Raw genomic sequence first — 13,447 nt, forward strand, 5'->3', positions numbered from 1 at the left:
TGATAACGTATCTTTATACCCAAGTCTCTTTGCTTTTTCCATTCAGGGAGGCAAATACGCAAAGAAACTGGGGGTCAAAGAAGGTAGCTGACTTGCCCAAGGGATATAAGTAGAAAGTGAGAGTTCAGATACTTGAGAGTTACATGGAGAATTTGATCACTGGGCCCCAACTCCAGAATGTGTGACTCTGCAGGTCTGAGTGGGGCCTGAGAACTGGCAGTTCTCACAAATTCCCAGGTGTTGCTGATGCCACTACCGCTCCAAAGATCCCCACTCTGAGAACGACCAGATTAAAATCCAGCTCTTCTGATTCCTAAGCCTGGTCTCCTCTCTACACACTTTCCTACAAATGGCTTTCTCCTCCAGCCATTTAAAGTTCATCTTTCTCTAAAGTATAAAATGCAAAATTTCATTTGAACAATTCAAACCATTACAATTGAATATCTTCCACCTTATTTGAATGTTTTAACAAAAACAGAAAACATTTTTGTTCTACAGGTAGAACAATCACTAATCATGGTTTTAAAGACCAAAGAAAAAGAAAAGAAAATGTGAACTGTTGAACGTATTGTAGTATTCATATAAATGGCTCTACTGAAATGAGACATTTAATAGATAAAGCAAAGGCATAGTTTGGTTGGAATTGGTATTTTCTGGCCCCAAACTGTGTGTAAGCATTCACAAAATGAGACGTGTTTGAAAGATTCTTTAGCACCTAGGAAAAACATATTCGTTTCATTTGAAAAGCAATAGTCTATTCCAAATTTTCAATGTGAAACTTCAACTTAACTTTAAACCAAGGTCGTTCAAGCCAAACACTATTGACATTTGGGCCAGATGTTACTTTGTTGGGGTGCAGGAGGGAGGAAGGTCGGTCTGTGCATTGTGGGATGTTTAGCCACATCACGGACTTCTACCCACTAGATTCCAGGAGTACCTCCTTATGTTGTGACAACCAAAATGGCTCTAGACATGACCAAATATTCTGAACCAAGACTTTATGAGGAGGGAACACAAATTGAGTTCCTGTTCCATTCTTCAGGCTGGGCAAAGTATTTCCATGTAAGATAATTGAGTTGTTTCATTTAATGTGATTTGAAAGATGCTGGGAATGATATCAACCCTAAAACATCTTTTCTTGAGTGCTGTTCCTGAAGTCTCACTAAATGTGTTTTTGGTGGGGAGCTTCTAAACACTGCTTGTCTGTTTCAACGAAATTCTTCAAAGGTGCAGGAACACTGGAAGTTATATCATAGTATCACTCATACTTCAAGATGACTTCAGTTTAGGGACACTGGATAACCAAAGAGAGGCAAGGACAAGAGAGTCCAAATTTTTTTTATAGCTTTGACCATGTTGATACTTATAAATGTGATTTTTCATTGGTTTCTCTGCTCTGTAGTATTTCGTGGTGTAGTATATTCATGTATCCTGGACATGTGTGCAAGATACTGATTCTAGCATCAAAACCCTGTACTGAACATTATCAGATATCTGACATCACTGGGCTTTTTATTTTTACAAACTGGAAGTGTTTATACTCTCTCCCTGTTGCTTTATTGAATTTTTCTGATTACTATTTTTCTGATTCTGGTGGTATTATTGGGGTTTTAATTCCTCTCTGTGAATTACTTATTCATAACCCCTTCTCATTGCAAGGACCTGGAGATGTGGAAGAGATTGTTTTACCAGTTACCTAATAATTAATGAAATTGTTTATATATTTTAAAATTGCCTTTAGCCCTTTAATATTAATTTTAAAAAATCTGTGGCTTATCCATTTGTTCATTGCGCTTATTTTTACAGAGACGTTTAATTTTTAATGTAGTGTCATTTGTAGTTTTCATTTGTGGCTTATGCTTTTGTATCTTATTTCTGATATCATTGTTTATCCAAATATTTAAAAGATTTTTTCTTCTAAATGTTAAAGTTCTGCATCTCACATCAAGAACTTTGACCTATCTAAGAATTGCTTTCTTGTGAAAGGTGAAGATTTAATTTGGCCTTTTTCCTATTATACAAGCCAAGCGTCCTGGAACCAAATAGTAAATGGTTCTTCCCCCACCCACCGCACTGATGTATAATGGCACCTCTCTCATACACTAGATTTATAACGCACACACACACATCTGCATGCACACACACACACACACACACACACGGGCTTGTTTCTGAGTTGTCTATTCTGTTTTATTAGTCTGCAACAATATCACCCTGCTTTTATTAATGCTAAACTCATTCTATAATAACTCTTAATATTTGACCAGGCAAATATCTTCTTCTAATTCATCTGCAAAATTGTCTTGATAATTCTTGACCCTTTATTCATCTACATAAATTTTAAGATTGGCTTTCTGTCAAGTCCATGAAAACTGTCAGTGTTGTGACTAGTTGCATTGAATTTAGATGTTTATTAAATGAAAATTGACATTTCTGTGATATTAAGTCATCCCCTAATGACATATATCTGTCCAAAGATTATCTTCCCTTATGTATTTCAACAAATTTTATAATTTTATCCATAGGGTCTTTCACAAATTGCATAACTTATAGCTACTTAAATAGCTGTTTAGATTCACAGATAATTTATAGTAACTATTGTATTTTGGAAAAATTTCCTTTTATATTCTGGATATAAGTACTTTATAAAATATATGCTTTGTAAATATTTTACCTAAGTCTATACCTAACTTACATTTTTTTGGATTGGAACTACTTATGACCTATACAATTCTAAGTAGAAATTAATAATCGATATCCTTATCTCTAATTTTGAAGGGAATGTTCCTATCAGTAATTGTAATGTTTGCTTTCAGTTTGAGGCAGATTCTCTTTATCAGATTAAAAAAGATTCTTTCAATTCCTATTTGGAATTTAAAATAATGATTGCATTGTATTTTGTATATATTTTTTTCAAATGACCATGTACTATTTTTTATCTTTTATTCTGCTCATGTGATAAACTACATTAACAGTATTTCTAATATGAGATTATCTTTACCCTCCTATGATAAATCCTACATCTAAACACACACACACAGATTTGGGTTCTATTTACTTGTATTTTATTTATGATTTTTTGTATATATACTCATGAAGGAGATGTGCCTTTTAAGTTTTCTTTCTAATACTGATTTGTCTACTTTTGCTGTTAAGATGTTCTTAGCCTCATGAGAGGAGAAGGCAATGGCAGTGTTCTTGCCTGGAGAATCCCAGGGATGGGGGAGCCTGGTGGGCTGCTGCTGTCTATGGGGTCGCACAGAGTCGGACACGACTGAAGCAACTTAGCAGCAGCAGCAGCCTCATGAGATGTTTTAGGAAGCTTTCCTTCCTTTGATGTTTTCCAAAATTTCATATAGCATAAAAATTGTCTATTCATGGTTTCTCCAGTTCTTTTTTATAAAAAGGAAAATTTGAATATAGGTCAAATTATATACTGACTATAAATAAATCTGCTCAGGCCTTCTAGTTTTTCTTTAGTTAATTAGAGTAATTTGTATTTGACTAGACTGTTGTTCTGGAGAAGGCAATGGCACCCCACTCCAGTACTCTTGCCTGGAAAATCCCATGGACGGAGGAGCCTGGTAGGCTGCAGTCCATGGGGTCACTAAGAGTTGGACACGACTGCACGACTTCACATTCACTCTTCACTTTCATGCATTGGAGAAGGAAATGGCAACCCACTCCAGTGTTCTTGCCTGGAGAATCCCAGGGATGGGGGAGCCTGGTGGGCTGCCATCTTATGGGGTTGCACAGAGTTGGACATGACTGAAGCGGCTTAGCAGCAGCAGCAGCAGCAGCAGACTACTGTTCATTTAAATAACTTAAAATTTTATCTTGCACTAAGCAGTTGATCACTTTACATTTTTAGCTATGTTTTCTATGTCTGTACTTATTTGTTCCTTTAAACTTCCTGATTTTGTTTATTTTTTCTCTCTTTTTTAAAATTAGTCATGCTAGAGAATTATTTTACTAGTCTTTTCAATAAGACAGCTTTGGTTTAGTTGCTCTTTTTCTTTCCACTAATATATTTTCTTTATTATTTCCTCCCTTCTACTTACTTTAGGTTTACAGTGTTACTTCTTTCCTAACTTTTTGATTTAAATATTTAGCTCATTAATTTTTAATCTTTCTTCCTGTCTAACTTATGTGTTAAACATCATAAGTTTTCTCTACATACTAGTTACATGCCACAATTTTTAAAATGTAGTGTTTCCATTCTCATTTAATTTAAAATATTTTGTAATTCAATAGCATTTAAAACAGTAAATTATTTTAAAATACACGAGGGTGGGATGATTTGGGAGAATGGCATTGAAACATGTATAATATCATATGTGAAACAAAAAAATAAAAATAAAATACATGTTGTTAATTTCCAAAACATACAAGAGGTTTCTAGCTACAATTTTACACTTTTTTTATACTTACCTATGTCTTTGGAAGGAATGATGCTAAAGCTGAAACTCCAGTACTTTGGCCACCTCATGCGAAGAGTTGACTCATTGGAAAAGACTCTGATGCTGGGAGGGATTGGGGGCAGGAGGAGAAGGGGACGACAGAGGATGAGATGGCTGGATGGCATCACTGACTCGATGGACATGAGTCTGGGTGAACTCCAGGAGTTGGTGATGGACAGGGAGGCCTGGCGTGCTGCGATTCATGGGGTCGCAAAGAGTTGGACACGACTGAGCGACTGATCTGATCTGATCTGATGTCATGAAGAAAAATCAGACCTGTACTTTGATTCTTTGGTACTTTTTGACATTTGCTTTGTGATATTGTGTGTGGTTAATTTTGTAAGTGTTCACTGTGTGATTGAAAAGAATACCATTTCCTAATTTTGGAGTGCAAGGTTCCAATATGTAAGATATGTATTTGCATTTTTAATTGTTTTTCAAAATGTTTTGTGGCTTTACTAATTCTTTTGCATGTTTAACTGACCTATCAGTTTCTCCACTGTTAATATGCTTGTGAATTTGTCATTATCTAGTTGCTGCTTTATACAGTGTGAATCTAGATGGTATGGTTCTTACTGTTCAGGATTGCTATAGTTTTATGATAAATGATTCATTTTAGCATTATTCCTAATAATGCCTTTTCCCTTCAATCATGCTGCACTTACTTTATTTTGGTAAATATTTTCCTAGTATATACTTTCCCTTCCTATTACTTTCAATCTTCTATTATCATTATATTTTAGTAATGTCTCTTGGAATAATCCTTAGCTGGACTATATAATTTAATTCAACTTAAGGATATTTGTCTTTTGACTCTGAAGTTTAACAAATTCTTATTTATTGTGATTACTGATATATGATTTCTTTTAGTTGTTTAGTTTTTAGTTTTATTTTTTCCATGCCTCCTCTTTCTTCTTCTTCTTTTTTTTTTGTTTTTTTTTTTTTGTTTTGTTTTTTGGTGCTTTCTTTCTCCCTGCCTTCTTGAAATTAATTGAGTTTTCTTTTATTCTCTCTTTCCCTACCATTAAACTTTAGAAACAGTATCATATTATATGTATTGTGTATGTATTGAACAATATAGTGATACATATGTATTGGCCCTTGAATAATGAAGGGGATAGGAGCACCAGTTCCCTGTGTGATCAGAAATCTTCACATAATTTTTGACTCCCTCCAAGATTCCCTGGTGGCTCAGACAGTCAAATGTCTGCCCGCAATGCCGGAGATCTGGGTTCGATCCCTGGGTCGGGAAAATCCCCTGGAGAAGGCAATGGCACCCCACTCCAGTATTCTTGCCTGGGAAATCCCATGGACAGAGGAACCTGGTGGGCTACAGTCCATGGGGTCGCAAAGAGTCAGACACGACTGAGCGACTTTACTTTCTTTCACTTTCAAACTTAACTGCAAATAGCCTACTGTTGACCAGAAGCCTCACTGATAAAGGAAACAGTTTATTAACACATATTTTGTGTGTTACATGTATTATATACTGTGTTATAAAAATAAGTTATTAAAAAAAGTAAGCTAGAGAAAAGAAAATATTAAGAAAATCATCAAAGAAAATAAATTTGTAATACTATACTATATTTATTAATACTGTAAGTTTATATCATCTATTTCAAGGTGAATCATGTCAGTGCCTGCAACAATATTGCCTTATATGATGCGACATGCTGTAGATATCATACTTATTACTAACATTAGACATCAGAAATTAAAAGACAACATGAAAAAGAAATTCATACTTATTTACAGGAATAAAAATTCATGTATTAATAATGAAGAAGCAGCAATATGGTTGCTTTGTGGTAGACTTTGTGTGTGCTCCTGCTCAGTCGTGTCAGACTCTTTGTGACACTTTGGGCTGTATAGTCCACCAGGCTCTTCTGTCCATTGGATTTCCCAGGCAAGAATACTGGAGTATGTTACCATTTCCTTCCCTAATAGTAGCCTAGAGTAATCCATGTGATTGCTTCATGGTAGTCTAGCCTATACAGTAATAAATGGTTATTAAAAAAAATTATTGGATACAGTATTACAGTCATAATACAGTTTTGAAGGCATTGCTACTGATTTTTAAAAAGCACTTAATTGTGACAATAAGCTGATACAAAATTTCTCCAGTTGTGAGAGAGAGAGAGGAGACATATGGTATAGTAATGTAATTCTTTCAAAGCAAAGTTATAAAACAATAAGAAAATTAGCACATTGCTAATTTTATATTAAATATTGCTCACCTTATGCCTATGTAAGGACAGACTAATATCTACATACATTTGATGCATTCATGATATACCTTTTTCTTAAATTTTTCAATAGTTCCTGGCTATATGGTTTATCTGCTGGTTTTTTCAAGTTGTGAATCTCCAAAAATTTTTCCAATATATTTATTAGAAAAAAAATCCACATATAAGTGAACCAACACAGTTCAAACCCATGTTGTCAAGGGTAAGTTGTATTTTATTTGCATACTTTTAGTGGGTACTCATAATTTTTAAGTCTGTATTCCCAAATATAAAGTATAACAATATTTCTACATTCCTCCTGAACAAAATGAAACACTTAGATCACCCACTCCTTAGTTTATGTTATTTTTGTCTAAATTGTAACTCCAGTATGTTTTTTTAAAACCTTCCCAATTGGTCTTCTTTTGAAAAACAGTTCATGTTTGTTTATATTTTCCCATATGTTTGGCATTTTATTTTTCCACCATTGTTTCTTGCATCCTACTTCCTTCAGTTTCAACTTCCGTCTTATTCAAGTCCATCCTTTAGTAACCTTCTTTGACTAAGTGTCTCTGATGACAAACTGCCTCAGTGATTACATGTCTGCAGTATCTTTATTGCACTTTGACTCTTGAATTTTAGTTAAGCTAGACATTGTTCCACACCCTTTACTGACTCCGATTTTTGTTGCTGGAAAGTCTTTTGTCAATCTAATTATCATTCTTCAGGAGAAAATATATTTTTGTCCTATTGCTATATTAAAATAAGTTTTCTCTGCAGTTCCATTATGATTTATCAGATGTGGATTTTACCCTACTTGGTACTAATGTGCTTCCTTAATCTATGGATTCATGTTTCTAGTAAATTTTCAAAAATATCTTCTAATATTTTCTCATTCTCTTCTTAATACCTATTGAAATGGTAATATATCACTATATTCTATACTTCCTGTCACTAACATGCCTTTAAAATGTCATACATTCCAATTTTCCATCCTTTTATGGAGCATTCTGTGTGATTGCCTCATATTTAGTTACAGATCAGTATTTTTTGTTTCTTGTATATAATCTGTTGTTAATTTGTGTATCAGATTTTTAACTAAGGTTATATTAGGCAGTTCAATTTAGTATTCTTTCTGAGCCAGTTGTGTTTTAGTTTTCAGTCTATGTTGAAAATAAAGATTTTTGTTTCCTATTTTATAATCTCCTTCAGACATAATAATATCTGAAATTATGGAGGTGCTAATCCTTTCTTGATTCTCCCTTATAGGGGATCATTCCCTTATGTAATTTGTAATTTTTGACTGTGAGTTCATCTTTATCTATATTTTCTTTCTTATACAGATAAAGAAAGAAATACCTCACATGCCAAGGTAGAAGTGATTCTGCATTCCATGCAATAGGTTCATGTGTTTCTGGCTTCTATCTAAGACAAATTCTTACATGCATTTCTTTGCTTAGATTACCAGTGCTATGTACATTCCAAGACCATACCTGCAGCAGTTTCAAGCTTCTGCAATATCTGATATTTCTGGGGAAAGTGGTGACTTTTTGTTCTGCCTAGAGCCCCAAGGCAAGACCAACATTCTTGCTGCTCTCTTGACTTTGTGGGTGGGATTCTTACATGGTGAGGCAGCCTCACCAGGGTAAGAATCTTATGCATGTGCTTCAGCTCCAGTGGCACATTAAGCAGTCCCGAGGCCACATCCTCTCTGTGTTCTTTCCCTACAGGAACAGGAAACCCTAATTCCTAGCTATTGGGATATGCATCTGAACTGCTATCTTATTCATCAGTTCAGTCTTCATTCTGACTCTTCATTCTGGCATCTAGGAGTTTCTCTTTATTTTGAACTCATGTATGTTTAACTCAATGATGTTATATTTTATCTAAAAAGTGTGTATTTAGTCCAGGAAAGGGCTTTGTACTGGATCTGTCTACCATGTTGCCAGAACCGAAAGTTCTCATTTATACAGATATATTTGTGTATAGTCTTTTGCCATGTTTTAGCTATGATCTATCTAACTTCCTTCTACCTCAGTTTCATCATCCAAAACATGGGATTAATCATACCTACTGCATTTGACCATCAAAAAAATTAAATGGAATGATGTATATAAGTTAGACACAGTGCCTGCTATAGAGTGGTTACAAAATACATGTGAGCTGTTGATTAAGTGGGATTAAGTATTGTCAACAAACTTTAATTATGTTGAATATCTATTACTCCACTCATTTTACAAATTATTGCAATCATTATTTATTTATTTTTAATAAACACAAACTTATGTTTTTATGTAATGTGCTTCTTTTATTCTCCAGAATCTTAAAGGGAATAAAAACCCATTTGTCTTACAATATCTTTTTTCTGATGGTTTTTCAGTATCTGTAGAGCCCATGATTAACTAAAGCCTCCAAATTGAACAGATAGTGTGTTTTGAGCCCAAATCATTTATGTATCTGCCACTTGTCTGCCAGCCTAGCCACCTCTCTGAATTGATATGATATACCTCAATCTGAAAGCCTTTTCCCTGTGTTGTGGCTTATGCAAAAAAGATTTTTAAGGATAAGGTTCAATCTGTCCAGAAGGTGTTTCTCTTATAGGCAATAGGAATCTATGAAAAGATTAAAAGCCAAGAAATCCATTTTGTATTCTTAAGAGATAGCTGTTTTTGGAAGATGGGCTGGAGAAAGATGTACCAGACAGTATCTAATGGGCCCTAAGATTCCTACTCCCTCAATTGTGTGTGTTGTAGAATAATCTGTTCTTGGGTGTGGGAGGAACCTGGGAATATGATGGGTTAGCCACTCCTTTGGTTATGATGGCAAGTCACTCCTGTGATCAAGTTGTATAGTATATAAGAGTCTATCTTGGCATACTGGGCCAGAGGAAGGATGAAAGTCAGTGAGATTATGCTCCTACTGACCTAAAAGAAAGCAACTCTTATGTTTCTGAAGGGGGCTTTGTGACAGGAACAGTAGGTGACTCTGGCACCAAGAGCAGCCCCCAGCTGAAGGCCAATAAGAAGCAGAGACCTCAGTCCTACAACTGCAAGATATTGAATTCTGCCAACAGCTCCATGATCTTGGTAAAGAACTCTGAGCTCCAGAAAGGAATGTAATCCAGTCAACATCTTGACTTCAGCCTTGCGAATCGATAATCCAGCCAGCCTGTACCTGGACTTCTGACCTCCAGAAACTGAGATAATAATAGTATTGTTTTGGAATTCCAAAATGTTGGTAATTTATTACATGTCAATAGAAAACTAATACAAAAGAAAACACCAGAGACAGAGAGATTAGTTGGGTTATCAGAATAGTCCAGACCAAAATGGGAAAGATCTATATTAATACTGAGTCTATTGGGATGGAGATGATAGGAGCATTGAAAAAAGATTTATTAAGAAAATAGACGAAATAACAATCACTCACTAAATGTTAACCTGGCATATCCCAGAGTGACCTGAAGGATTTTGAGTAAACCTTGATGGCTTTAACTAAATTGGGGAAAGTGGAGGTGAGAAAAGTTTTATTTGGAAATCAATGAGCTCAGTTTGGGATTATAATGGACAGTTTGGCAGTTTAGCGAAAATGGTCATAATTATTTCCCTATCCATACTTCTTTGCACTGAGACACTACCACCAAAAAGTGGAATCTATTCTATCCCTCTTCTCACACCTCGTGAATCTGGGCTGGCTTTGAGGCTTACATTGGCCAATACGAGGCAGAGGAAGTAATGATGGGCCACTTGGAAGTCTAGGCATCAAGAGGTCCTGAACAGTTCACTTCTTTCTCTTGGTCAATGGCTATCCCCATTTTACAGATAAAGAAATGGAGATTTCTGAGTTTTAAAAGTTGCTTGAGATCACTCAACACATAAATTGAAGGGCTAGGGTTCAAACCTGGTTTTCTAACGTGAAGCCTTTTGCACTTTTCACCCACTCCCACATCCCAGGTGAAGTTCTTTTCACGTGTACAACTGAGTTGGGTCCTCACCACTCTGTGAGGTATTATTCATCATTTTAAAACTTCCTATGTCTTATGAAGCTTTATGTTTGTCCTTTGGAACATGTTTTTATACAGATATATATCACCCTGTCTAAAATCCCACGGACACCCTCCACATGGCCCAAGAAATAGGGCAGGACCAGACAGGGTTATGCTTCCAAGTGAGTCACGCTAACCTATCTTGTCATTAGAGATGGCTCTGAGTCTTTATCTGCCCACAACCTCTAATTAATGATCATTTAACTGTACTGTCAACTCTGCTTAAATCTGAGTGATACCAGTCGTTTCTTCCTTGGGCCAGCCAATAGCAAATGGGGAAGGCATTCATGCATGCCATTGTCCGGATGGCTCTGGGCCTATAGCAGCCCAGTTTAATGGGCATTCAGAGCTCATTAGGGAGGAAACACATCGGGAGCGACCGCTCCGGTGCCACACGTTGCAACTAATAGCCCTGACGAACAGAATCGTTTCTGTTTCTGCTCACTTGTTGTGAAATCCTTTCAATGTCAACAAGTGGTCGTGTCGGCAGGAGCCCGCCATCCTGCCCAGCAGTTTTATCCGTTGCTCTCCTGAGCCAGACTTGTGTCCTCCTCCATTGTCCAGTCCCACAAAGGAGCCTGAGCAATCACAAAGCCTTCACAGCCATTCATCATCAGCTCACCGATTCCGCGGGCAAGGCTGCCCACCAAAGTGTGGGCCCGTCCGTGGGCCTGGCATGTGTGGGTCCAGAGGCAGGACACGAGGCCTGTGGCGCCCTGCCTTGGGGATCCAAACAGCACAGATGTATAAGGTTGGATTTCCCTACCCGAGAGACCACCAAAATGACAATGTAATTTACAGAATTGGGCTCAGAAGGTTCTAAGAGCATAAAAGGAAAATTGCAGGTGTGGCAAGACTGGGTTATTCTCTCATCTGGAAAAGAAAGTGAACTCTGATCAAGGGGGATATTGCACCAAATAGGTAGGTTTAGCTACACAAAGGATATATATCCTTTTATCCAGAAATAACTTGATCCATTTGCCCAGTACATAAAAATGAAAGTTGTCTATAAAATGTCATGCAAACTTTCTAACACATATTATTAGGTTTTTAGAAAGATAAGGTGATACTTTTGTTTGTGCAATGCTCTGATAACCAGGTGGTCATATTTGCCTGAAATACAAATGCTCTAAAAAAAAACAAATGATCCTCCAAATATAGCCTCTCATACACTGGAAACATGATTTTTTAAAACTTATCATTGAAGTGTAGTTGATTTACCATGTTATGTTAATTTCAGGTGTACAGCAAAGTGATATCTGTATCACTTTTTTCAGATTCTTTTTCATTATAGGTTGTTACAAGATATTGAATACAAGATACAGTAAGTCCTTGTTGTTTATTCTATATATAGTATTGTATACCTGTTAATCAAAAAGTCCTACTTTACTCCTCAAAAAATGCTTTCTATTTTAACTCAAAGAATAAAATTTCCTGTCCTTGGATGTAATTCTTTATTCTTTCAGAGCTGTCCCCCAAAAAAGTGTCTACTGTAATTAAGTCTATACTTGACAAAGTAGGCAACAGTCAAAGTGATAAAGATCCTCTCAGCTCACTGACTAAGCTCCAGGGCTGGCCACTGTATGCCTTCTGTGTCCAGTTTCTGTATATGGTTCTATATTTACTTATTCTCTAATCCAGACCCTATTAGATTTCTGAATTGTTAGCTTCTGTGTCTGAATCCCTTGCTAGACTGACAATTGCTAAAAAGCTGTTTCTAGTTCTTGCTCATTTTAGGTGACTTAGCACATGTCGAAGAGTAGATGCTCAATGATAATTTGTTCAAGTAGTCAACGTCACTGTCAACAAGTGTACGTATGCCTTTGCATTTTCAACCTAGAGGTACCACAAAAAGTGATCGGGCTGTTAAATATTTTGGAGCATTACTTCTATTTCACAGTGCAAGTCTGGGACTTTGGGATTCATAGTTAGGTAAGTATCACCTCCTGATCGAAATACTTGGAGTAAGAGGAGCAAGTTTTGGAATATCCATGTTCTGACACACAGTATGTCCCCAAACTTTTTGGTGCTTTCCTACGATGTGGTTCCTCTTTACAGTTATCTGTTGTTGTTTTCACCATCATCATAGTTTCCAATAATTGAGCCCATATTCTATGCCAGTCACAGACTAGTAGCTAGTCTTTGCTCATTCAAATCCTCCCAGCCGTTTTTATTAATTCCATGAATATGTAAGATAGCATGATGTTTTGCAGTCCTTCTGTGTGTTATTATAGCTGCAGCCCTTTGCAAAGGCTGTGTGTCCCTAAAATATTCTGAAATCCCTCTGTGGATATTCTGTTTCAGATACTGAAGACATATTAAAAGGGAAAGGACTCCTCTTTTCTAATGGGCCACTCTGGTTTTCTTTGTAGTGCTTTTCTCATTTGGCACTTTTGAAAGATCATTGAATCACAAGTGGGTTTTACTTCTGTGGGTGAAGACACATTATGCCAAGGTTAAGCATATGACCCTTGCTCCTTTTTAAGGTGAGTGATGACATATGTTAGTTTTGAAAAGAAGTGCCCAAATGGTGACTAAAAACTCAGACTTTGAAGTGCTTTTACACTTAATAAAATAAATAAGTAAATATATATATATATATATATATATATATATATGAACTCATTGTGCTTTCCTTTTTAAATTTTTTTTTTTTTTGGTATCCATAGTAGATTAACTCTGACCTTTATAAGTGCAGTTTGGTTACTAATGCTTTA

This window comes from Bos indicus x Bos taurus, chromosome 5 (assembly GCF_003369695.1).
Source record: "Bos indicus x Bos taurus breed Angus x Brahman F1 hybrid chromosome 5, Bos_hybrid_MaternalHap_v2.0, whole genome shotgun sequence".
In the NCBI taxonomy this organism is placed as follows: Eukaryota; Metazoa; Chordata; class Mammalia; order Artiodactyla; family Bovidae; genus Bos; species Bos indicus x Bos taurus.